The sequence below is a fragment of the Onychomys torridus genome, chromosome 14 (assembly GCF_903995425.1).
Source record: "Onychomys torridus chromosome 14, mOncTor1.1, whole genome shotgun sequence".
Lineage (NCBI taxonomy): Eukaryota > Metazoa > Chordata > Mammalia > Rodentia > Cricetidae > Onychomys > Onychomys torridus.
Window position 1 is genome coordinate 48344500 of NC_050456.1, and position 22803 is coordinate 48367302.

Here is a 22803-nt window from a genome sequence, read left to right on the forward strand (position 1 = left end):
CTCGCTGCACTGAAGCAGTTCCTGGTCATCCCACTGCGGTCTGGCCGCTGTTGCCGCGGAGAATCCATACAGTGCTCTGGCAGGCTCCGGTGCTCGTCTGCGTTTCTCGTCCTTCCTGAGATCACCGATTGGAGGGGTGTCTGGAGTGGGGTGTAAGCATCTATACAGCTTACAGAGTTGGAGGAGGCAGGGACTGGATGCAGACAGGGAGTTCCATGATGGAAGTGTGAGGGTAAATGAATATGTCTCTGGCATTCGGTTTGAATTTATAAAGTCTTACGTTACCATAACATTTTATGATATGTTACACATTATCAAATTCATGATTGGTTGTCAGGAGCAATATCAGTCATGGGGCTTTCCCAATTTCTGCTGCTTTATATAATTTGGAGTTTTCAGCTGACGTACTCCTTTCTTTCTTTCGCCCTCTTGGCCATCTCCCTGTCCCCAGCCTTCTCCAGATTTTTAAATCAGTCAATGGCTTCTGTCAACTGCCTTAGTGCTTGAAGCAGAGGTTTTTCCTCTTAAGGTCTCCTCTTGGAAGTCTTCCTTCTGGGCTTGGCAGGGCGTAGGAGTCTTGGCATTTTGGACAAAGACTGTGTGTGCTTGGCTCTAGGTCTCCTGCTTTATTGTTACCAAAGGGACTGTGGTGTTGAGAACACCTTTGGGGAGCCAACCTGTGGTGGTTGTACCCCACTGCCTACTTTCTGAAGCTCCTCTCCAGAACTGGCAGTGAGACCCTGGGCTGGAACCATGAGGCAACTCTCTCCAACAGAGTTCTTCACTGCGCATCAGAACCGCAGAAGATACATCTTTACAAAGCTCATAGAACAGAACTGAGGTCCTGGGTATATTTGGGAGGGATCAGGAGCTGTCCACCCAAGGTTCCCTCAGCCCTGCCCTGGGGTCACTCTGCTTTATTATCCCAGCTATTTATGGGGTTTTCTATTGGGCCAGTTACTCTTCTAAGTTCTTTGTGGGCATTCTCTTGTTCAAGCCTCATAGTACCTCTATAGGTTAGGCACTTCTAGGTATGATTTATAGGTGAATACACTGAGGTTTATAGAGCTTAAATTTTGGCTCTAAATCCCATGGCTTCTGGCCCAGAATTTTCCTTCTCCTTTGCACCCAGCTCCAATCACACGTATGTACTCCCTCATCTACACTCTGGGTTCTTAACCTTCATCTTCCACTATATCCCATGTTAATGTGAGGTTGCTCATGCATGCGCTTGGAGTTAATTTCTCTATTCAACCCCTGTGGGGTAACCACCTGAAATGATTGTATTAGATAGAATTATTCCTTCAAAGAGGGGAATGATCTATTATTACCTGGAGAAGGCTATTTTGACCTCTGTCTAGCAACCCTGAGTTATTTCCTGTATTTCTATGGCTCCATGTGCTGCAGAAGAGTTCTGGGAGAGAAGGAGCTCTCAGGCATCACCCCTGAATCTTACCATTTGGTCAGAGAAATCCCCGCCCTTTCCTCTCTCAGCTTCCAAGCTATGGTCTTGCCTCTGCAACACCTTTTCCATGAATTGACTTCAGTATCACTGTTGTGCACCTTATTGTCAATGAAGAAAGAAAGGTCATCCCTGTGAAGTCTTACCTATCTTTATGACAGACCTTTACTCATCTGCCCAGGATGTCCTCCAGTGAGAATGGGCAGGGACCATGGTAAACCCCATAAATGCAATTCATGGGTAATACAGAATGATAGATGAATTATGCCTAAGCCCTTACTTTTGCCCTAAAAAGTCATTTTCCCACATAGCAAGCAACTTTGTGGTTTACCTTTAAATTCTGTTTTCTGAAAGTCTCATCCCAGCACCCTACTAGGGATTCAGTCAGTGTGTAGAGAATGAGGTGACAGCCATCCTGTGTTCTTTTACTGGTACTTCATGGAAAATGAAAGGTTTAGCAGATTCAACATGGCCTCCAACCCTTCAACAGCTGTTCTTACACCAAGTGGTTTGCTTTTATTAATAGCCATTTATACAATGTTCTCTCTGGATGTACTGACCTATATTGAGCCACTCTGGGATGTTTGGCTCCTCTTTGTAACTGACCTTGATTTCTTTGTGTGACTCCATTCTGGCACCGGCTTTGCCCTTGTCTGCCATCCCCACTACCCGCTCTGAGATCCTTGTGACTGGCTCAGCTCACAGCCATTAGCATTTCACCCCATTGATTTGAGAAGGCCAAGGCTTCTAAGACACTGTTCAGAATATTAGTCTCAGAGGGGCCACAGTCTCTGGGGCTTCTTTACAGCAAGGCTCTTGTCCAGAGGCCAAGTATTTCCTGAGAAAATTCACAGAGATACGTTAATGAGTGGCTCCCATAGCACTGCTAAGGCCTTGCTCACTTTCCAGCTATTAAAACATACTAAAATGTGATTGCTTCTCCTCAGTTAAAAAAAATATATGCTACACTTTGAATGTGCCTCTCCACAAGCATATGTTGGAAAGTTGATGGTTACTCTAAGTTCCAGTGTGAAGAGGTGGGACAGGGCCATAGTAGGGAGATGGTGCAGTAGGTAAGAGCGCTCGACATGAAGGCCTGATAACCCGGGTTTGTCCCTGGAACTCACAGAAAAGGCCAGAAGCAGAGGTTTGCATCTGCAATCCCGCACTCTGTCAGCGAAACGGAAAGGGGAAGATCCCCCAAGGCTCAAAGGCCAGCAAGCCTGGAGTATGTAATGCAATAGCTGGGATGAGAGATCCTGCCTCGATGAAGTGGAAGATGAGAACAAACCCTTGAGACAGTCGTCTTCATGGTGTGTGCACACCAGCACACGTGCCCACTCGTGCACACAGTGTGCTTTTATTAAGAGAAGGTATTTAAGAGGTGGCTGGGCCATAAGGTTTTGTGGCTAGGTTAATGTGTCCCTTATAAAAATGTGGATTTGGCCCCATTTTTATTTCTTTCTTGCCTTCTCTTTGTCCTTCCATGGTGTGATGGTGCAAGAAAGGCCCTCACTAGGTACAGGCCCTCTATCTCAAATGTCCGAGGCTCTAGAACTGAAATTCATTTCTGCACATTATCAGCTGCCCAGTCTGTGGTACTCAGATACAGCAGCAACAACCAGAGTAAGATGGTAGGCAATGTCCGTAAAGCCTTCGGTAGCAAACTTGATTGAAATATTAGTAATTGTTCTAGTAGTCGTTTGTGTACGTCTAGCCATAAGCACAGGTCCTCCTCAATGCTCTGTCTTTACTTAGACAGGGGCTCTAACTGTTCTTGTTGGGCACCTCTGTTTTCTCTCCCTCTTCCTTCTGTGCTTTGCATCTTTTCCAGGTAGATATAGATGCCCAACCCTGGGACTAGGAAGTCAAACAAAGCCCCTCTTCTGGACCAAAGAACCATTTTAGTGAAGGAGAACTCCTAAGAGAAGGAAGTAGACGTATGTCCAGAAGAAGCAGCAGCTGAGGGAGGAAGAACAAGTAGTTCAGTGCAGGTTCCGTGCTGGGGATGATGGGAACTCGTCAGGAGGGGGTGATCAGAAAAAGATGAGGGGAAAGTATGCTATTGGAGACAGATCTTAAAAGTTGTGTTGGTATTCGCCGAGTACATAGAGGAAGCCATGAGTAAAGGCACTGAGATAGAAACTGCAGAGGGCCCTTCTCTCATGTTCCTGGGGAAGATACGTGTCTGCAGTAGGTAGAAGAGAGGGGAAGGTGGGCTTTGGCTGAAGACAAGGCAAAGGTAAGAACCCCCTGGAGGCTGTGACGTCAGATTTGTACTTCACAGGGACTCCTTGGACAAGAGTTTGCCATTTGGATTTGGAGGGATTGGGAATGGAATGCAAAGAAATAAAGGCCTGACCCCAGGCAGTGGCTATGGGGCTAAAAAAGTAAGAGCTATGAGACAGTGAGCAGGCAGGGTCAACAGCAACCGAGCACAGAAAAAGCCGTCTGGAGGAGTGTGAGTGTGAGTGTGTGTGCGCGCGAGCGCGCGCACGTGCGTGCAGGGAGGGGCGTTGTTTCTGATGCATGGCTGAGTGGATGAGGCTACCACCCTCTGAAGTAGGCTAGCACTAGAGAAAGAACAGATTGGGGGGCAGGGGGGGCAAGAGCTGGCACTGCTTGGGGCACTCGTTCCCTGCTTGTGTGACAGGGTAGCTGCTTCCATTTCTACCCGGCCTCAGTGACTCCTATCAGGAATTAGTTTACAGATCCAAAAGGATTCCTTGTGTTTGCACAGCATCTTAAGTAGAAATTTCACCATCCCCTGTCCATTCCCGCGGCCCACTCCCTCCCACCCATTGTTTTCTTCTCTATCCTCCAGGCCATTGTCTGTTAGGGCTCTGGCTTCTCAACAGACAGCCATCTGAATGAAATGCTTGGAGAGTCCAACTACGGGGGAGGGGAAAGAAGAGCCCCTGCAGCAGACCCCTGCTCTCTCAGGGAGGGGTCTCCTGTGGGGAGGCATGCTTCTTGCCCCAGGCAATTCTGGCAAATCTCAGGTCAGGGGTATGGTAAGCAGCAAAATTGGAGAATTTGCAGCTTCGAGGTTTTGGTTAAAAAAAAAAAAAAAACCTCTCTACAACTTGGCAGTCAAGAATCTGTCTTGCACATCATTCCGGTCAGTAGCTTATTTCTTCCCCGATGTGTTCTGCAGCCTTCTAGGCTCAGCTTAATAACCACAGGAGAACTGAGCCTCATGATTCCTACCTCCAAGGCTCTCTTTCTATTCCTCCTGGATAAGTGCAAAGAAGCTATGAACTCTTCCTCCCCAACTCCCTGCCTCCAGTAGTATCTCAGGCAGTTGTACGGGTTCCACGGCTCTGTTCGCTTTGTTGCCTAAGGTCCAATTGGGTGACCTTCTTCAGCCTCTGGGCTCCAGCAACAACAGAGCCTCTTTCTTGATTCCCCCAGCCCTGGCGATGGAGACAGCTCCTGGTCGTTCTCTTTTTCCTTTCAGCCCTTTCCACAGCATGTGTGACCACTCTCCCCTGGGATGAGCCCTGTTCCTCTGTTGACATAGACTGCTCTGGCTCTAAAACATCCGCTCTTGATAAGTGGTTTGTGTAAGGCTCCAGATCCCCAAAGGACAGCTCTTATCTCCAGTGGTTCTCTCGCCCAGCAAGTTGGGCTCCTGAGCTGGCTGCCTTGGAGGGCAAAGATTTTGTGCAGCGCTTCCAGGTTGGCATGAGAAAAGGAGCCCTTTTGGCCTCATCTCCTTCCTGTAGGATTTTTCTAAAACTTTCCAGATGGATCTAAGTTCAGGAAACCTTTTAATAACTGGAAATTGTGTCTTGTGGCGGTGGGAGGTTATGGTGGTGGGGATTGAAACTAGCAGGGCCTCCCATGAAAAAGGGGCATTGAAGTTTTTCAGGGATCTGTGTGTGCAGGTCCAAACTCTGCCCCTCCCTTGCTGAAAGCATGGCAGGCTCCCATCCTTTAGTGGGTTCACTGTGGAGGAGGCAGTGGTATTCTCCATTTGCCCTGATGGCATGGAGAGGAACAGTTCCACGGCGTTCTCTGCAGGGCTTGTTCTGTAGTTTGTTATGAACTTTGAGTCCCTAACTCAGGGACAATCTCCTGTTCTATGAGGAGACCTGTGCATTAAATTGAGGAGGGGACGGACTGTTTGTCCCATGTTAATAACTGTAAGATTGGCCTAAATCATAATAATTACTCTCTAAAGCCACAGTTACTAACTCAATGAACTGAGTTAGTTCAAGTGTTCTGAGATTTTCATGAAGACAGGCATCACTCAGCTGTAAGGCACACTTGGTTTTCATGAAGCAGGCCATGGCATCATAACAGCTCTCAGAGGGACTCCTGAGGAATGCAGATCACCACTGCTTCGAGTACCTTTCCCAGGAAGGCATGGGGGAACTCTCCTAGCATACCTGCTCAGATCCTTTAGCACCACACCGAGAAAATAAGCGTCTTTCTTGGAGCTGGAAAGATGGGTCAGTGATTAAGAGTGCTGACTGCTTTTGCAGAGGACCTGGGTTCAGTTCCCAGCACTCACATCAGGTAACACCACCCCCAGGAAGTCTTATGCCCTGGCCTCTGTAGGCACCTGCACTCATGTGGTACACATAAACTCACACAAGCTCACATACATACAACATTTAAAAAAAAAATAGGGGTTAGGAAGATGGCTTAGCATATAAGAGCACTGGCTGCTCTTCCAGAAGCCTCAGGTTCAATTCACAGGACCCATATAGTGGCCCACAACCATATATAACTCTAGTTCCAGAGCATTCAATGCCCTCTTCTGGCCTATAGATACTGCATGTGTGTGGTGCACAGACATGCATGAAGACAAAACACCCATATACATAAAAATAAATAATTTTTAAAAATACTTTTCAAGGGGGCTGGAGAGATAGCTCAGAGGTTAAGAACACTGACTGCTCTTCCAGAGGTCCTGAGTTCAATTCCCAGCAACTACATGGTGGCTCACAACCATCTATAATGAGATCTGGTGCCCTCTTCTGGCCTGCAGTCATACATGCTGTGTACATAATAAATAAATAAAACCTTTAAAAAATATTTTTCAAATTATAAAAAAGAAAATCACCATTCTACTCTGGGGGTAAAAAAATTTCAGAAATTTCTAAGAGATTTTCATCTCTGTCACTATAAGTAATAGCTGAAAACTCCATCTTTTTGAAAATGACTTGAGTCCAGTTCCTTACTCATTTGTTTGGATTTTCTTTAGAAAATTCACATAATCTTTAATACAGTAGCCACTAAAAAGGATATTTAATACTATTATTAAAAGGTCAGAGTCCTAATGAAAGGAAGCAGAAGAAGTGTACAGATTTGACTGTGTCGTGTGATGCTGTGGCTTTGTAACCACATTCTTCATCAGCCTGCAAGGAATCCTACAGCATGACTCGGCTCCAGAAGCATCATGGGAGCATTTGAATACACTGAAAGCTAACATAGCCTTTCAAATTCTTTCAAAAGTTAAGATGAACTCATTGATTCTAAAATAAGTTGTACATCCAAAAGGCACTGTCTTCATCTCTAGGTATCATGGGAAGAAAGATTTTTTTCATTGCCAAAAAGATGATAGTTTAAAATTAAATTCAGGGTTTGACTCTAATGAAATATGTGATCTTGGACAGATAACTCTTCTATAACACAGAGTCATAGACTCTTCTGAATTTTAAAGAGTTTGATTTTTTTATTTTTAATTATGTGTACATGTGTGTCTGTCTGCGTATGGGCTTATACAGATGTGTGCAGTGCCTGCAGAATCCAGAAGAGGGCATTGAATCCCCTGAAGCAGGAGTTACAGGCAGTTGTGAGCTGCCCAGTGTGCTGGGAACTGAACCCGGGTCCTCTGCAAAAGCAGTGTGCTCTCTTCACCACTGAGCCTTCCTTCCAGTCCTGACTTACGCTTCTGTAAGAGAAAGAAGTGGTCCTGAAGGTGGTGGCATTTTCTGCTTCTACGATGAAGCTGCCATGTCACACTCCATCTCCTATCCTGCTTTCTACACTGTTTTATACAAACAAATGTTTTTCACTGTCTTCAGGAACTTGCCACATAGCTTATTTGTGCAAAGCCATATCATGCAATCCTATGGTTCAGCTGTTTCTGTGGCTGGTGACTTCCTTGTGTGATGTTTCTGGACAGGTGATCGGAGGAGTTTTGCTTAGCCTCTTTGCACAGCATGTGACAGTTCACACTCTGGGGTCTGTCCAGGCTAAACCCAGCAAATGTGAAGATGTGCCCCACCCCGAAAAAAATAACCTGAATTTCTCCGTTCCTGGGTAGATTTTAGGTACCCAAAGTCTGAGATCCACTGCCAGCTGATAGCATGTGCATAATATATATATTATAGATAGTATATTCTGTGATGGAAGTAACTTTAGGTCTCTTCACTGTTTGCTTCCTATCCACAAGCCTTCTGCTACTTGGATGACTTAATCAGACCTTTTCATCTCTCCAGGACTGCCTCCTCATTTATATAACACAGGAGTTAGAGTATTCCTCTCTGAGGAACCTTTGGGTTCTGGTGGTCTGTGACAATAGTTCTCTAGTGACTTGTAAGAGTTACTGAACCTATCTTAATAAATCACACTTAAGTGCCAACTGTGTACTAGGCAATGTGTGACTGTGTGTGTGTATGTGTGTGTACATATGGTGCATATGTACCTGTGAAGGTCAGAAGTCAGTTCCAGATGCCGTTCTCAATCTCTTTCCATCTTAGTTTTTAGACAAGGTCTCTCTCTGAACCTGGAACTCACTGGCTGACTAAGTAGCACCATGGACTTCTGTTTCTGTTTCCCAGACACTCGGCACACACTACTGCATGTGCCACCTTTTTCTCTGTGCTGCAGATATGAACTCAGGTCCTCACGCTGACACAGCGGGCTCTTTACCCACTGAACCATCTCCCCAGACCTTGTAACTTTTGTTTGTTTGTTTGTTTGTTTTGTTTTTCGAGACAGGGTGTCTCTATGTGCTTTGCTGCCTTTCCTGGAACTCACTCTGTAGCCCAGGCTGGCCTTGAACTCCCGAGTGCTGGGATTGAAAGCGTGTGCCACCACTGCCTGGCCGACCCCATAACTTTTATGTGTATCATCATCATCATCATCATCCTCTCCTCCTTTTCTTCTTTTACTCCAGGTCAAACTCAGGGCTTCATGTAAACATTCACCCACCGTGGAGCTATAACCGCTGCCCCACCCCACATCTTTAGTGACACATGCTATTGTTCATAGTCACACTTGATATCAGACCAAGGCTCAGAAAAGTAAAGCAACTTGTCTAAGTCTACTTAGTAAATGGAGCTACAGTGAACTAGGATCAAACCATAAACGTGAAGGTTTGCCCGAGTTAGTATTGGCCCAGAGCTGCCCAAGGACCTGGCCTCGCCCAGTGAACTGCTCACTCACCGCGTGTCATGCTCTCCAGCAGAGGGACCTGGTTTTGGTTTTCTCAGATGTTTACTTGGCCTCTTGCTTAAGCGTTTTCCTTTCCTACTCAATAGCAATAAAAGGACCAAAAAGAAAAAAAAAAAAAAAAAAAATCCCAAGGCTGGAAACATTTTGTTTCCTACAAAAAGAATATTTTTGCAGCCAGCTCTGTGGTTGAAAGCATTTTTTCCTGTGGTCTAGGGATGGGTTGGATCTCATCTCTCCTTGGCTAGTGACTGAGAACTCAGCCTGTGGCTTCCCAGCAAGTCTGTACATAGCATGCTGTTTTTCAAAGGCGTGTTTAATGGTGTTGGATATGTGCACGAGTGGACAGATTGGTCTGTTTGGGTGTCTCAGAGCCTATACATGGGCCTCTGGATGTTTTGGGGCAGAGAGAACCTGGGAGTGCTTTCCCACATGCTGGACATATCAGCATGGCTTTTAAGTTTTCACCACTTACATGACGACCAAACAAACTCAGACGCTGACGGCAGAGGGGAGTGATATATGAGCCTCGGGTGGATTTGCAAGCAATCAGAAAGCTAGGGAATGTGAAATTTTGACCTGTCACATTTTCTGTTCTCCAGTGCTCAAAGCCAAGACATGGCATTCCTTTTATTAGATGGCAGGGTGGTCTGATGGTAGTGCACCAAGTGGGAATTCTGAGGTATCGGCCACTTTTAGGATCCAATACAGTAATCTTTGCCCAGCTCTAGATAAATCACTTTGTAAAGATTGCATTTCCTTGTCAAAAAATTTTTTTAACTTAAAATTAATTTTTAATTTTTGTGCTTCTAAGAATAAACATGTGTTTAGTAGGGTGGATTTAGAACATTCTAGCAATCCACAGACACTCATAATTTGCTATGTTCTGACTGAGAATTTGCAGTATGTAGTCTTTCCTAGAACTTTTCAATGTTGAGCCCATGGCCAAGCCTTGGTGATTCTGTTCCCCTACATTCTTGACACCCACCACAAAACAAGGGACTTCCTCTGGCCCCCATTGCCCCTGTCTTTAAGTGAAATCCCAGTGCCTGACACAGAACAAGTGCCCAATAAACACTGGTTGACTTGCATGAAATAGACTAGGCTAGGGATGACAGGCTACTGTATGTAACTTCAGGATTCCGATTGGAGGCCCCTTTGGAGCCCAAAGCATCACAACTGCTGGAAAGGAGCCCCACCATTTGAAGAAACAAGCAAATCTCACTGATAGAACCTTGAGTCCCTCTGTCTGCACTCTGAGGTAGAAATAGCACTTGAACCATGGACTCTTTCCCTTTACAGACAGATTGAGACAGACCCCGGCTAGTCCACACATGGCTATAGAAACTGGACAATCCAAGTCAGGCTCATAGGAAAGGATGACCACAAAGAGATCAGGAATCAACCAGTGGGGGAAACTGGTATTTTTTCCATTCTATCACACAAGGCAACAGTCCTGTTCTCGCAGTAGGGGGGAGAGTTGGGAGAGCATGGTAGTGATTTTAATACACTGGTTTATGGATGGGGTTGGTATTTCTGTCTTTACCCTTGACAATGAGACAGCAACCCAAATCATAGTTCCCTTGTTGTATCAGAATGCCAAGGCTAACTGGACTAGCAGAGCTCTGTGGCTTTGGCTCTTGGCTGACAGGCGTATCCATGCATTAGGGCCATGGCTTGGCAGTAGACAAAGCAGCTGTGTGGGTCCTGGGAGAGCTCTCTGGCTCCGCGGGTTTCTTTGATACGCAATTGAACTTTGGCTAATTTTTCTTCTCATGGCTGTTTATGAAGTCCAGAGCTGGGCAAAGAACTCATTATGGAGCCCAGAGGCAACAGCAAAGGAGTACAGGATGTGTTCCCACAGTACTGCTCTACTCATAGCCTTAAAGGATGGCCCCCAGGCCTACCACAAAGGGACACATTGAGGTAAGAAACTGCAGAGTTCTCTTTCCAGTTACGTACTACTCTGCCTTGCATATTGGCCAGATCCCTTTAAAGCTCCCTTCCTTCAGGAAGAATGGATCTCTCATTTGGAAAGGATCAGTAAAATTACTAAATCACTGCTCTCTAGTACCATAATGCTTACCAACAGCCAAATGTTTACTGAGTATGTAGACATTTGTGAGGTACTAAAATGATTCGCATGGATAGCCCACCCAATCATCACATCTTGTAAGTACCATTACCCCCACCTCCACATTCATACATGAAGAAACTCGGCAGCAAGATTGCTAGTGACTGTGATTCTTAGCACTCCCCAACTTAAGACTCAATTCTACAAATATGTCTGAACATTAACTGACTTTCCTGAATCCCGACCTGGTCTGTAACACCAGGCCAGAGATAATAAAGTAATGAAAGTTAGCCTTCTTAGTTATACCCTTCTGACTTTAAATTATAATGGACATGGGCCATTTTCAGGCAATATCATTCAAGAAACCTGAAATGGCAGCTTCCCTCAACTCAATAGGCAGGTGTAGAGAAGGTGATTGACTTATGATGGGACCATCCATCCTATCAAACGTGTGGAGCAGAGTGGACACAGATGTGGTCAGACGAAGAAGGGTTAGAGAATTGGAGACAAGGATGCTGTTCCAGTGCTAGTAGACCCTAGAGCACTGGGCATCAGAGTTAGGGCACTGCACCTTTTGTCCTGGCCATTTCCACTCTTGCCTTTGTGCTTTCTATTGCCATCCCCAAGAAACAGTGATATCAACAATAACAGCTGCCAGTTTTGTGTCAGACACGTAAGAGCTGTGGGAGCACATCCCTGTAATACACTGTGAGATGGTTTTCACAATAACGCTTGCAAATGGGTGCTGTGACCCTCAACATACAATGGGGAAACAGGCTGCAAGATGAAGATGTGTCCTAAAGCAAAAATAACTAGTAAGTGGTAGAGGAAGGAGGCAGACTGCCAGAGACATTTCTTCGCCTGTAGGTTGTCTTGCTCCATAAACAGTGCCATGGGCACCTGGCATTTTTCTTGCCCTTGATCTCTTTGCCCTTTCTTTTAATTCGAGCAACCATGGTTTTCCTGTAAGGAAACACCCTTCTTCAATTTTCAACCTGTGTATCTAGGCAGGGCTAGTTGAACCACTGGCTCCACATCTGACCAGCAGAAGGATCACATTCCTTTTCTACAGAGATTGGTCTGCAGTAATTGGTGCACACACACTAAGCCAATTAAAGTAAACCCAAGACTTAGCTGAACAAGGATGACGAGGTTGGTAGAATTATGTAAGCATGGAGCTACTGGGGGCCATCTTTGCCGCAATATGGAAGGAATCCCCTTGAGTGTGACTAAGAAGTCCATCCAGAAAAAAAGGAAGAAGGGGAGATACAGAGGGACTGCATGTACCCTGGAGAGAAGCATTTCTAGCATTGTCCACATTGTTCCCCCACCACACCCCTGCTCTGGATCTGGATCGGTATTGAAAACGTTATCATCAAATTGATGATTCTCTCCTCCCACTGGGCAGAGCCAAGTCCTGACCCTCCAGGTCTGTCTTTCCTTTGCCTCTCCTCCCCTTGTGTGTTTGCTCTTCTTCCTGCTTTCCTGTTGGCCTTTGCTTTATGTCTCAACAACAATAACAAGGGAAAAGGCCGGAAACCTACATCAGGCTTTCTACAGAGGTTCAGATGAAGAGTGAGTTAAAAATACTGACTGAAAAGGCTGGAGAGATGGCTCAGTATGTAAGAGCACATGCTGCTCTTGCAGTGGACCCAAGTTTATTTCCCACACAGGCAGAAACACTCATATACATACATGTGTTAAGTAAATAAATCAAGTATTTAGAACCATACTGACTTGAAAGCAATTTAAAAAAGCATTCTGGGATTTTCATTAGCCATCCTTTCCGTGGCTTCTTTGTCACATATTGAACTTGATGAAAGCCCCTGATGTCATTGCTTCTACTACAGAAACACGGCCTTTTCCGAGTTGGTCTCACTTAATCATCAGTGAGTGATGGGGTGTAAAATATTCTTTCCAGTTCAAAAGTAGCATCAAGTAAATAAGATGAATCTAGTAATGGTTTGGGAAATGAGGTCATACAGCAAGCCGACACTTAGTAGCCATCAGCCAGGCTAGGTTATGGAAAAGACAAAGACGAATAAAATACTATTTTCCCAGTCTGGGCAGATTAAGTCTCAGAGCCACTGACCACGATGCAGTGTGATGGGCAGGAAGATAGCAAGAACGTGAATGACTGTATAGGAAGGGACCATTCAGAACAGATGCCAAGACTTGGAGAAAAAAGGGTGGATTCTGGTGTCAATTCACACATACACACTACTGCTGGATTGTATCAGACATTCTAGGATTTGGGCGGCAACGGGGCCATTTATAGACTTAGAGGTAACAGCTATTTGTCAAATGAAATGGCAGAATTTCAGTATTATAACTAGAATGGCTTACCTAGTAGAATCAAACTGAGCAAGAGCCCCCCACATTGTGCTGCAGTCAAGAGCTTCTAAAAGCATATAGCAGAACTCTTATACCTGAGGCCGAGAGTGGAGCCTCTGAACAGACCACATTCAGAATTCAGAGAGAGCAGACAGTTCAAATAAAGGTAGCCTGGTGTTTTTCCCACAGGGTCAGATTCAGGAATGATCAGGAGGGGAGGGGATGCTGGGGCAACAAGCCAGCCCCCAAGGGGAAGGTCCTGCTGAAGGGTGTGAAAAATCAGTGCAGGGAGCCAGTGGTGGTGCTCAAAAATGTTAAAAACATGATAATGGGGCTGGGCATGGTGGTGTGCACACCCTTCATCCCAGCTTTGGAAAGCAGAAGCAGGCAAATCTCTGTGAGTTCATGGTCAGTCTGGTTTACATAGAGAGTTTCAGGACAGCCAAGGCTACATAGAGAGACCCTGTCTCAAAATAAACAACAACAAAAAATAAACATGGTAATCCATCAACTTTTGCTTTCTATGCAAGGGCCTTGCTTGTGTGACCTTGATGTTATTTAGCTATATGGTCCATACGCACTGCGAGAACATCTTTGATCTATTGTTCACATTAATCTGCAAAGGCCAGAAGTACAGGCATAGAAGCCACTAAATCCCGAGACTGCTGCTCACCCTATGCAAGGAAACAAGAAGCCAGTGCTTTTGTAAAGCATGTGTCATCTCTGGATTCCCGAGGCCTTCTGGGTTACTTCAAAGCCGGACCTTTTGACTGCTTATGGGCAGAGGCGGCATCATATTCGTCTTTGTTTTCCCTAATGTCTAGCTCAGTACCTAGGACATAGGAGGTACTCCGTAAATATTTGTTGAATGAATATAACATTAAATAAGTCATTCAGTTCTAAGTAACCATTGCTTATACTTCTTGTAAATATGGGTTTATATAATTGCAAAGTGTGTCTGTCCTTTTTAGGTCTTGTGTTTTCATTGTGGCCTGAGAGCTGTCAGTGGCCCTCGGCTGGAGTCGGCCTGCTCCACAGGCAAGCTCTGGCAAGAGCAAATTAAGTATCCTGGCTTGACTACTGACCGAATATGGCAGGGTTCTCACTCCCTTCCACTGGCCTTACTCTACCTGAGGAAGGGAGATGAGGTTTGTATTTGCTTGTTCTGAAGCGGGAAACAAAATGTGATGCATATAAGGTGTGGAAAGAGAATCAGACAATATAGAATAACATAGAGCAAGAGGGAAACCCTCCCTAGATATACAGGCTTTCTCTGTTTGTACTAACTATATGTACTGTTATGTGGCTTGCTTTTAAAGTAATTTGGATATTGCAGATATCCTTGCCATATATATGTATGTATATATAGTTATTAATCACTTTTCACAGAAACACAGTATTCTGTGGTATGAACATATAGACATTCAGTCAAAAGCATGATGGAATTAAAATGAAATTCTGTGTTCTTTAAATTTATACCAGGAAAACTTAAAATATTTTATTTTTAATTACCAAAAATCATTATCAGACTAGGGTCTTAGCTCAGTTGGCAGAGTGCTTGCCTAGTGAGCACAAAGTATTAGGACTGAGCCCCAGCTCTACAAAACTCCTGCCTCGATATTGGCTGTTCAGCTCTTTATCAGACCATCAGGTGTTTGGACAGACACAGTAACACAGCTTCACAAAGGTAAACACGTGTAATACAAACAAAAGCAACAATATATATATTAAAGCAGAGATGACTCAGGAAACTACAGGTGACCGAAGAAATCCAAACTCAGAACAATGAAGTACTTAACGCCTGTTCCCACCCCTGACCCCTACCCCCATCTGTCTCCAGGCTCAGGCTCAAACTCCCTTATCTTGTGCTAATGAAAGAGATCCAACAGTTGAGCTTCAAGAAGACTGAGCTGTCCCAGCAGCTCCTTGTTGCTCTTGTTATCCTTCCATTGCCTCTTAGGAGTACTGACTGGTTCCCCTGTTTGCCTGTCTAGACCTAGGAATCTGAGATGTCAATAGGGTCCTTTTCTCCCACACATCCCTCTTCCTCCTCCTATTAGGGAGGCTGCCTGAGCAGCAAAGGAAATCCCTGCAGACTCTTGTCTTGGGTAGAACTTTGTCCTGTGCTAATTTGCTTCTAAAACATGATTCAGGAAAAACTGAGTTATTTAAGATAGAGGCTCTAGGGAACAAAGCAGGGCTTTTCACCCTGTTGGCCTCCTCTTCTAGGCCAAGCCCCAGGTTGCTATGCTATACGTCATTTCAAGAGGCGAGTGCCTACCTGGAAAGATCCTACCAAGGGATTATGGACTGAGGCTAACCTCAGAAAGACATTCTCTGCCCTCAAGGTCTTTCAAAGATTAGACTGTCTGAGCTAGCCCTCACTCCAGGGAACTCAAATAAGAAACATGCATACCCATGCCATGCCACCAGCTTCTTTAGTTTAGACATGAAGATTTTCCTCACAGATTTGCTGAGAAGGGGCTGGTTTGCTTTCTTCTCCCAGCTCCCTATCTTGAACATGTGGTATTTATATAAGTGCAAAGACCTAAAGCTATTTCCGTAAGACGAGGAGTCATATAGTCCTATAGTGTCCTCAAGTCAACTTTAAATATAAGGCTTATAAAATTATGATCTTTAGAGGGTCCCTAACATGGGACACAATAGGAAGACTTTAACCCCTCCACTCCTCCTTTGGGAGCCGAGTGACAAACTGCAGAACCCCACAAAAGACCCTTCTGCACATCCCAGCCCATAGTCATCTTATTTTTACTTATTTACCTACTTATTTTTTGTTTTCAAGACAGGGTTTCTCTGTGTAGCCCTGGCTGTCCTGAAACTCACTTTGTAAACCAGCCTAGACTCAAACTCAAAGATCTGCCTGCCTTAAAGGTGTGTTCCACCATTGCCTGGCTCATTTTAATTCTCAATTTCAAGGCTTCATGTTCCATGTAAGGGAAGCTACTAACTGACTTGAGAGAACATATTCCGCTAGTGATCCATGTGAATTAACTAGGTGGGGTGCCTCTTTGTGCAGCTGAAATCCAAATGTAGTATTCTAATGCAAAATGCTGACATCAGAGTCATTGGTTGGGGGTGGGTGTTTGAATAAGACATCTCCTAGCACCCCTAAAGTCAGAGCTTATAAGTGGCTGGTGGGCTCTATAAGTAAGTGTCCTAGGCATGGAGAGCCAGCCAGTCTTTCCCATCTGTTATCACTAGACTTGTTTAACCAATGCCAATTTCTTCATTAGTAAAACAAGTATAATAATACTTACCTGTTACGGTTGATATGAGGGTCACATGCCCTAGTCCTGGGCACACAGAAAGAGAGCTTAATGAATTAACATTAGCTCTCAGCACTGATTATCCAAACTCTGCCAAGAGTTCTGGTGCTCAGAGTAAGCTGCCAGATTATAACAATCTGGTGGTTTCCCAGTTAAATTCCATACATATCCAGTCAGGTGCTGTGGAGCTCTTCTGAGTTCTTTCTAAGGCCTTCTCATGCAGATCCCCCTTTCTTGAATTATTTTAGCATGGAGATCTAGTTCTATGGGCTAAAGGTACTGTGAGTTTCCCATAATACTTCATGAATGAGTCACCCTGTGTTTGTATATAGTATGAGATTTGGACACAATCTCATTAAAAATATTAAAGTCTAAACAGATAGGTTTCTGGTGATGCTGACTACATGGAAATAAAGTTCCAGCTCTCCTCCATCTTATAGAGAAAGAATGGGCTTTTTCTCTCTCTCTCCCTCCCTCCCTCCTTTCTTCCCACTGAACTCTATTATTCCCTTCTTGTCCTTTGACCTTTTCTCAACTAGAGGAGGGCTTTAGGGAAATAATAAGGATGCTGTGGTACTAGGTCTTAATCTGAAGAAGGAGCACGTGGACTCCTTACATTGGTGCTCCACCCATGGCAGCACCGCCAGGGATGTGGTACATTACACAAGCCAGTCCCCCTTGACCAGCTGTGTTTGGATGTGTCCAGCCCATACTTCAGCCTCTTTACACAGAAACATGTTGCCTTCCTTGACTCAATTCCTGTGAGACTAAAGAAAGTCCCATGTGGCCCAAGCATGATGTAACAGGGATGTGTGCTTCGGAATTCAAGACACGCTCTCTGAGTTCCTGGCACCTTTTTACCGTAACAATCACACAACCACAGCTTTCCTCTGTGACCCTTGACTATGGAGCTACCTCGCCTTGGCCGTGTTTTCTAGCAAGGCCAGACTGGAGAATCCAGCTCCGCTTCCTGTGGGTCTGTGGAGGATCTGGGAGGGCAGGCCTGCCTAACTGGGTGTCCAGAGTGCTCCATGTGCTGATGCCCTGTTTTTGCGGTGTCTTGTTTATTTGGTCAGTTTTATTCACCTGCTGTCCCCTACAAAAATATTGCAACAAAGTGCAGTCCCCCGCTTCAGATAATGATGAAATAGTTCATACTTACTTGTAAGTTGAAAGTGGTTGTACTTGCAACCTATTTGTGTCTTTGATTCTAAAGAATGATTCCTATAGAAAGACACAAAAAGGTTAGAAGTAGAAAGATTAAAAAGTATATACTATACTAAAAATGTTTAAAAGAGAGAAAAGAAAAAACATGTGAATATAACAGAAAATAAACTTTAAGGAAAAAACAAAAAAAACAAAAATCACATATACACACACTACCAGAAACAAAAGTAGATATGTTGTTGTTGTAATGTAATAGAGAGACAGGGTCTCCCTATATAGCACAAGCTAGCCTCCAATTCATGAGCCTTCTGTTTATTAAAGGCATGAACCATCACACCTGGCTTAAAGGGGAAGTAGACATAGGGTTCTACCCCTAACCAAGAAGTTATTTGCAGTTGATACCTGGGGGCAAAGGGAAAATCAGTGTTCTCCAATGGAGCATCACTGGGTATGTCAACCAGCTCCAGAACAAGCCCCATGACCAAGAGTAATTGGCCAACACAAAAATTCATGGTTTTTTGGGTTTTGTGGGGTTTTGATGTTTTGTTTTGTTTTTCTGAAAGAGAGACAACATGAAATTCAATGGGTAGGGAGATGGGGAGGGTCTGGGAGGAGCTGAGGGAAGAGGAAAACAATAAAAATATGTTGTATGAAAAAAATTAATTAAAAAAGTTCTCTCCATCAGGAGTACTTAGCTATTAGTAATATATATGCATCTAAAAACTAAGCCCTAAAATAATATGTGAAACAAAAACAAATTGGAAGGGAGAACTCTATTGCTAATTCAAGAGTAATGTTAGGAGACTTATATATCTCTTTTTCAATTATAGAGAGATCAGTTAAGCAGAATTTCAGCAAAGAAACAGGTTTGAAGAATTCTGTGAACTGAGCAAATGCTCAGCAGGTGTCTGTAGATCACTTCCTGAGGCAGCCGCAGATACACTTCCCTCTGTGGTATGAATGGGGCACTCTCTGGCATAAACTGTATATGGGGGTATAAAGTGAGTCTCAGAACATTTGAAAGAACTGAAATCATACAAATTTCTTCAGTTACAATGGAATGAAGTTAGTAACCAATAACGGGTAGAAATTAAGAAAATTCTGAAATGCTTACACAGTTAAAAACACATAGAAACATATTCTGAAATAAACAACAGACCAAATAATAAGTCACAGTGGAAATTAGAAAATTGAGAAAATGTAAACAATGTGTAATATACCGAAGTTTACATGATATAGTTGAAGTGGCATTCAAAGGGAAATCTATGGATTAAATGCCTATATTAAGAATAACTTTGGTTGGGGATTTCGCTCAGTGGTAGAGCACTTGCCTAGCAAGCACAAGGCCCTGGTTTCGGTCCTCAGCTCTAAAAAACAAAACAAAACAAAAAAAGAATAAATTTTATTGCTTGTAAAGTATTTCTCAATAAAACATGCAGCTTTACTGATTGAGTTTATAGAATACCATATGTGTATAGTCACTATTCTCTCTAATTCTATTATAGTTGGGAAGAATCACTAATGCTTTCAAGTCACATAATGTACACTTAGAAAAGCCCAACATGGCTGCCAAGATGTATGGACAAATCTTAACTTATAATTCCTTTTATGCATGTGAAAGTATTTAGGCAAAAATGAGCTAATGTTTGCAATTTACTTTGAAATGTAGCATATGCAGATGAGTTGATAGGTAACTAGGGAGTAACCAAAGCAAAGATAATGAATGTTAGTTACAAAGCAAGATGATTGCTTTATAGATGCTCATTACAAAAGTTCCTAATTTTGTTGTGTACTTGAAGTTTTGAATAATGAAATATTGAGGAAAAAGCAGTGAGTTGAAAATCTCACTCTGGCATCATCCTATAATTTACTGAGTGTCCCACTGACCTGAGAAAACTGTTTTCCTTAGGAGCATGTTCTCTTCTAGATTCCAGAATCCAGTATGTTAGAAGGAAACATTTTGGAGATAGCCATTAGAGAGGTGCTATCAAAGAACATCATAGTATTCTGTGACAGAATATGCTCTTATAGCCTCAAGCACAAATCTGCTCGGGAGTTCTTCCTAGAACCTAACATTACATTTCATGGGGATTTAGACCAGTTTACTTCCTGTTACCGAATGCCTATGGAAGAAGAGAAGCTGGCCAACTAGAAATAAATTAAGAAATTCATGCTTGCTGAGAAACATTCCATTTTCCACCCTGTTTCCAGCACTGTATGACTCCTGTAGCCTGGGCACCTCTGCTTTGGAAAGACAACTTAGATGCCTTAAACTCATCCCTTGCTTGCCTCTCATGGCTGCCACGCTGGTGCTGAGGCTTCTGTGTTCCATGGAGAGTGGTTTTCCTACTGATGAAGCAGATTCTAATCAGAGTAAGATCCAGATACACACAGCAGCTGCCCCGACAGCCTTTCCTGTACTTCCTTCAACACAATGACAGGGAATTCCTACGAGGATCTCTGGGTGTGCTTCAAACCCCCCTCATCTTACAGCCTCCTTTAGCCACAGACCTTCCTGTCTGAAGCATTTCCGGCCCTCCTGTCCCTTAGCTTGGAGTACTCAGCTCAACCTGGGGAAGGGTGAAGACTTGGAGTTTTCAAAAGACTCATGGGTTATTTGATGTAAGGCTAAGCAGCTCCCTCCTGGGCTTCCAAGCATTTGAAGAAAACTTGTTCTATGTCTTCAACAAGGAGGAAAAGTCCTGGCATGCAGAATTACTGTCACAGCTACTTGGTGGAGCTAGAGAAAGGTTTGTTGAACTTAGCAATGGGTTTTATTAGCCCAGACTCCAGATGAAATGAGATAATAGGGTCCACGGTGAAAGACAAGCGTCCTCGGGTTTCTCCCAAGCTTCTTAGTAGGACCAGGCATACAAATGAAAGGATCAGCTGTGTCCAACAAGTACACCACAACTCAAGTCATCAACAACCACAGAATCTTGCTGATCAGCGGAAAGACTGAGAAAAATAAAAAGCTCACAGGACAGGAAAACGTGGGTGGGTGGATACAAGGTGTTACTGCTGAGCTGGCTCCCAGCTGCTTCTTGCCACTGTTTCCCCAGCTGAACACACTACATTGTCATCCTACAACAGAGAGCAGAAATCCAGCCTAAGCAACCACCTGCCCCTGCTGGAGGAGAATGTTTTGTGTCCACGTTAATTTGGCCAACCCCTTTCACTCTGGCCTTCACCCTCCACCATTGTAAGCTCTGGGGTGTGGGTGGGAAGAAGAAGAAAAGAGAAAGAGGAAGTGTTCATCACCAGGGTTAAAAGAAGCCTTCCTGGCATGGGAGTTGGGGAAGAGAAAGTAGAAGAACCGGTGCCAGCCTGCCTCTGCGCATGGCTGCCTATTCAAACTTGCTTTTCCTAGGCCACAAAGACAAGACTCACTGTTTCCTGAGGCTGGGCTGTATTGCAGGAACTGACAGAGCCTGCCAGGACCAGTTCTCTCCAAAAGCAGCCTCCAGAATAGCTTGTACCCAACACGCCAAGGTCCTGCTCCCCATTGTCTGCCCTGGCCAACCATGGAGGAGGGCCAGGCTGACCTGCTCCAGATGCTGGTACACCTGTATCTCGGTAGAGGACACAGGCATTATTCCTGGAAGGTGTCATCGTCCTGGAGAAGGCCTCCTGTGCCTAGCACTTTCTGTTCTATGGCTCCTTTTCCACTTTTGAGCCTCATAGAAGTTGGATCAGGCCAGGAAAAACATATGATGCTATAGCAAGCTGGAACCAATGGCTTGACTTTGGGTCCTGCCCAAGCTGAGTCTCTTGGCAGGAATTGATGAGGTAAGCCTGCTTTCTTTCTGAGCCCCCTCACGGGGGGAGAAACTAAATGGATACAAGTCAGTGAGGTTCTGGTAGGTCACCACTTTGTACATTTATTCATTCAATCTTTTGCTTCAGAGAACTTGTTTTAGATCTAGAGCATACTCGAAGATGTGAGAGCCCAAAGCAGCTGATCATGACCATGGCTGCCATCAAATACTGTAGCTTTGGTGCCTGTGATCACAGTCTACAATAGTTGTGAGCAATGGTCCAGCTGTTCTTCCAGAGGAACTAGATTTAGTTCCCATTATCACAGAGAAGCTCACAACTCCAGTCCCAGGGACTCCACCACCCTCTTCTGGACTCTGCAGGCACCATACTGACACCATGGTACACAGACACACATATAGACAAAACACCCGTATACATGGAATACAATAACCTTTCATTTATTATTTAAAGGGCAGTGGGGGATGAAAAGTTTGGACATGCAAAGATGAAAGGCAGAAGGAAAAATGCCAGTGTGGAAGCCATGAACAACTGAGGCCACTACACGGATCCCCTACCATTCCCCCCCTTTTTTTTTTCTTGAATCATGCAATAGCCTTACTACAGGGAGGGAATGCCCTTATTTACTATTATGTATTTTACCTCAGCTGGTATTTCACCGCCAGAGAAATAGATTGGTCTTATGTACCTAACTGGAGGTTGCCATTTGGCATTGCGAGTATACTTGGAACCCTCAAAGATAGAGCCCACTTCACATGCTGCACGCAGGACTGCATGTGATCACATTTTTTTCACAAAGGATTCAGAGTTTATTAGTTTCCAGGCCTCCTTGCAGGTGTACGTGTTGGAGAAGACACCCCAACACTTGATGACAGCCCACATGCACACACTGGAACACTCCAAACTCAGGAGAGGGCAGGATCTCTGAAACAGAACAGCCCGACTTAACAACCGTAAAAATGTGTGCTTCAGAGGATAGTTTCTGCTGATGGCCTGGTGAGTAAAGTGCTCGCTATGGAACTACGACTGCCCGAGTTCAGTTCCTTAGAATCTCTGTAGAAAGACAGGCATGGCCGGGTGTACCTGTAACCCCAGTTCTCAGAGGCAGCCTTCAGAGATAGGAGCATCCTAGGGGCCCGATGACCAGCCAGTTGAGCCAAAATGGTGAGCCCCAGATTCAGTTAGAGACACTGTCAAAAATAGGGTTGAGAGTAATGGTGGAAGACATCCAGAGTCTGTATCCTGTACACACACACACACACACACACACACACACACACACACACACACAC

At 44.4% G+C, this 22803-nt stretch overlaps 1 protein-coding gene across 2 annotated transcripts in view; it reads left to right on the plus strand.

The window, feature by feature from the left end:
* Positions 1-22803, plus strand: part of Rad51b (RAD51 paralog B) — a 754045-nt gene that overhangs the window by 510264 nt on the left and 220978 nt on the right. The window contains exon 1 of one of the 2 annotated variants that reach the window (XR_004946474.1): positions 3445-3704. The exons of the other annotated variant lie outside the window; for it this stretch is intronic. The gene's annotated coding sequence lies outside the window, so the exon portion shown is untranslated. Of the gene's footprint in view, positions 1-3444; positions 3705-22803 lie in introns of those variants that run through there. 2 annotated transcript variants of the gene reach the window in all.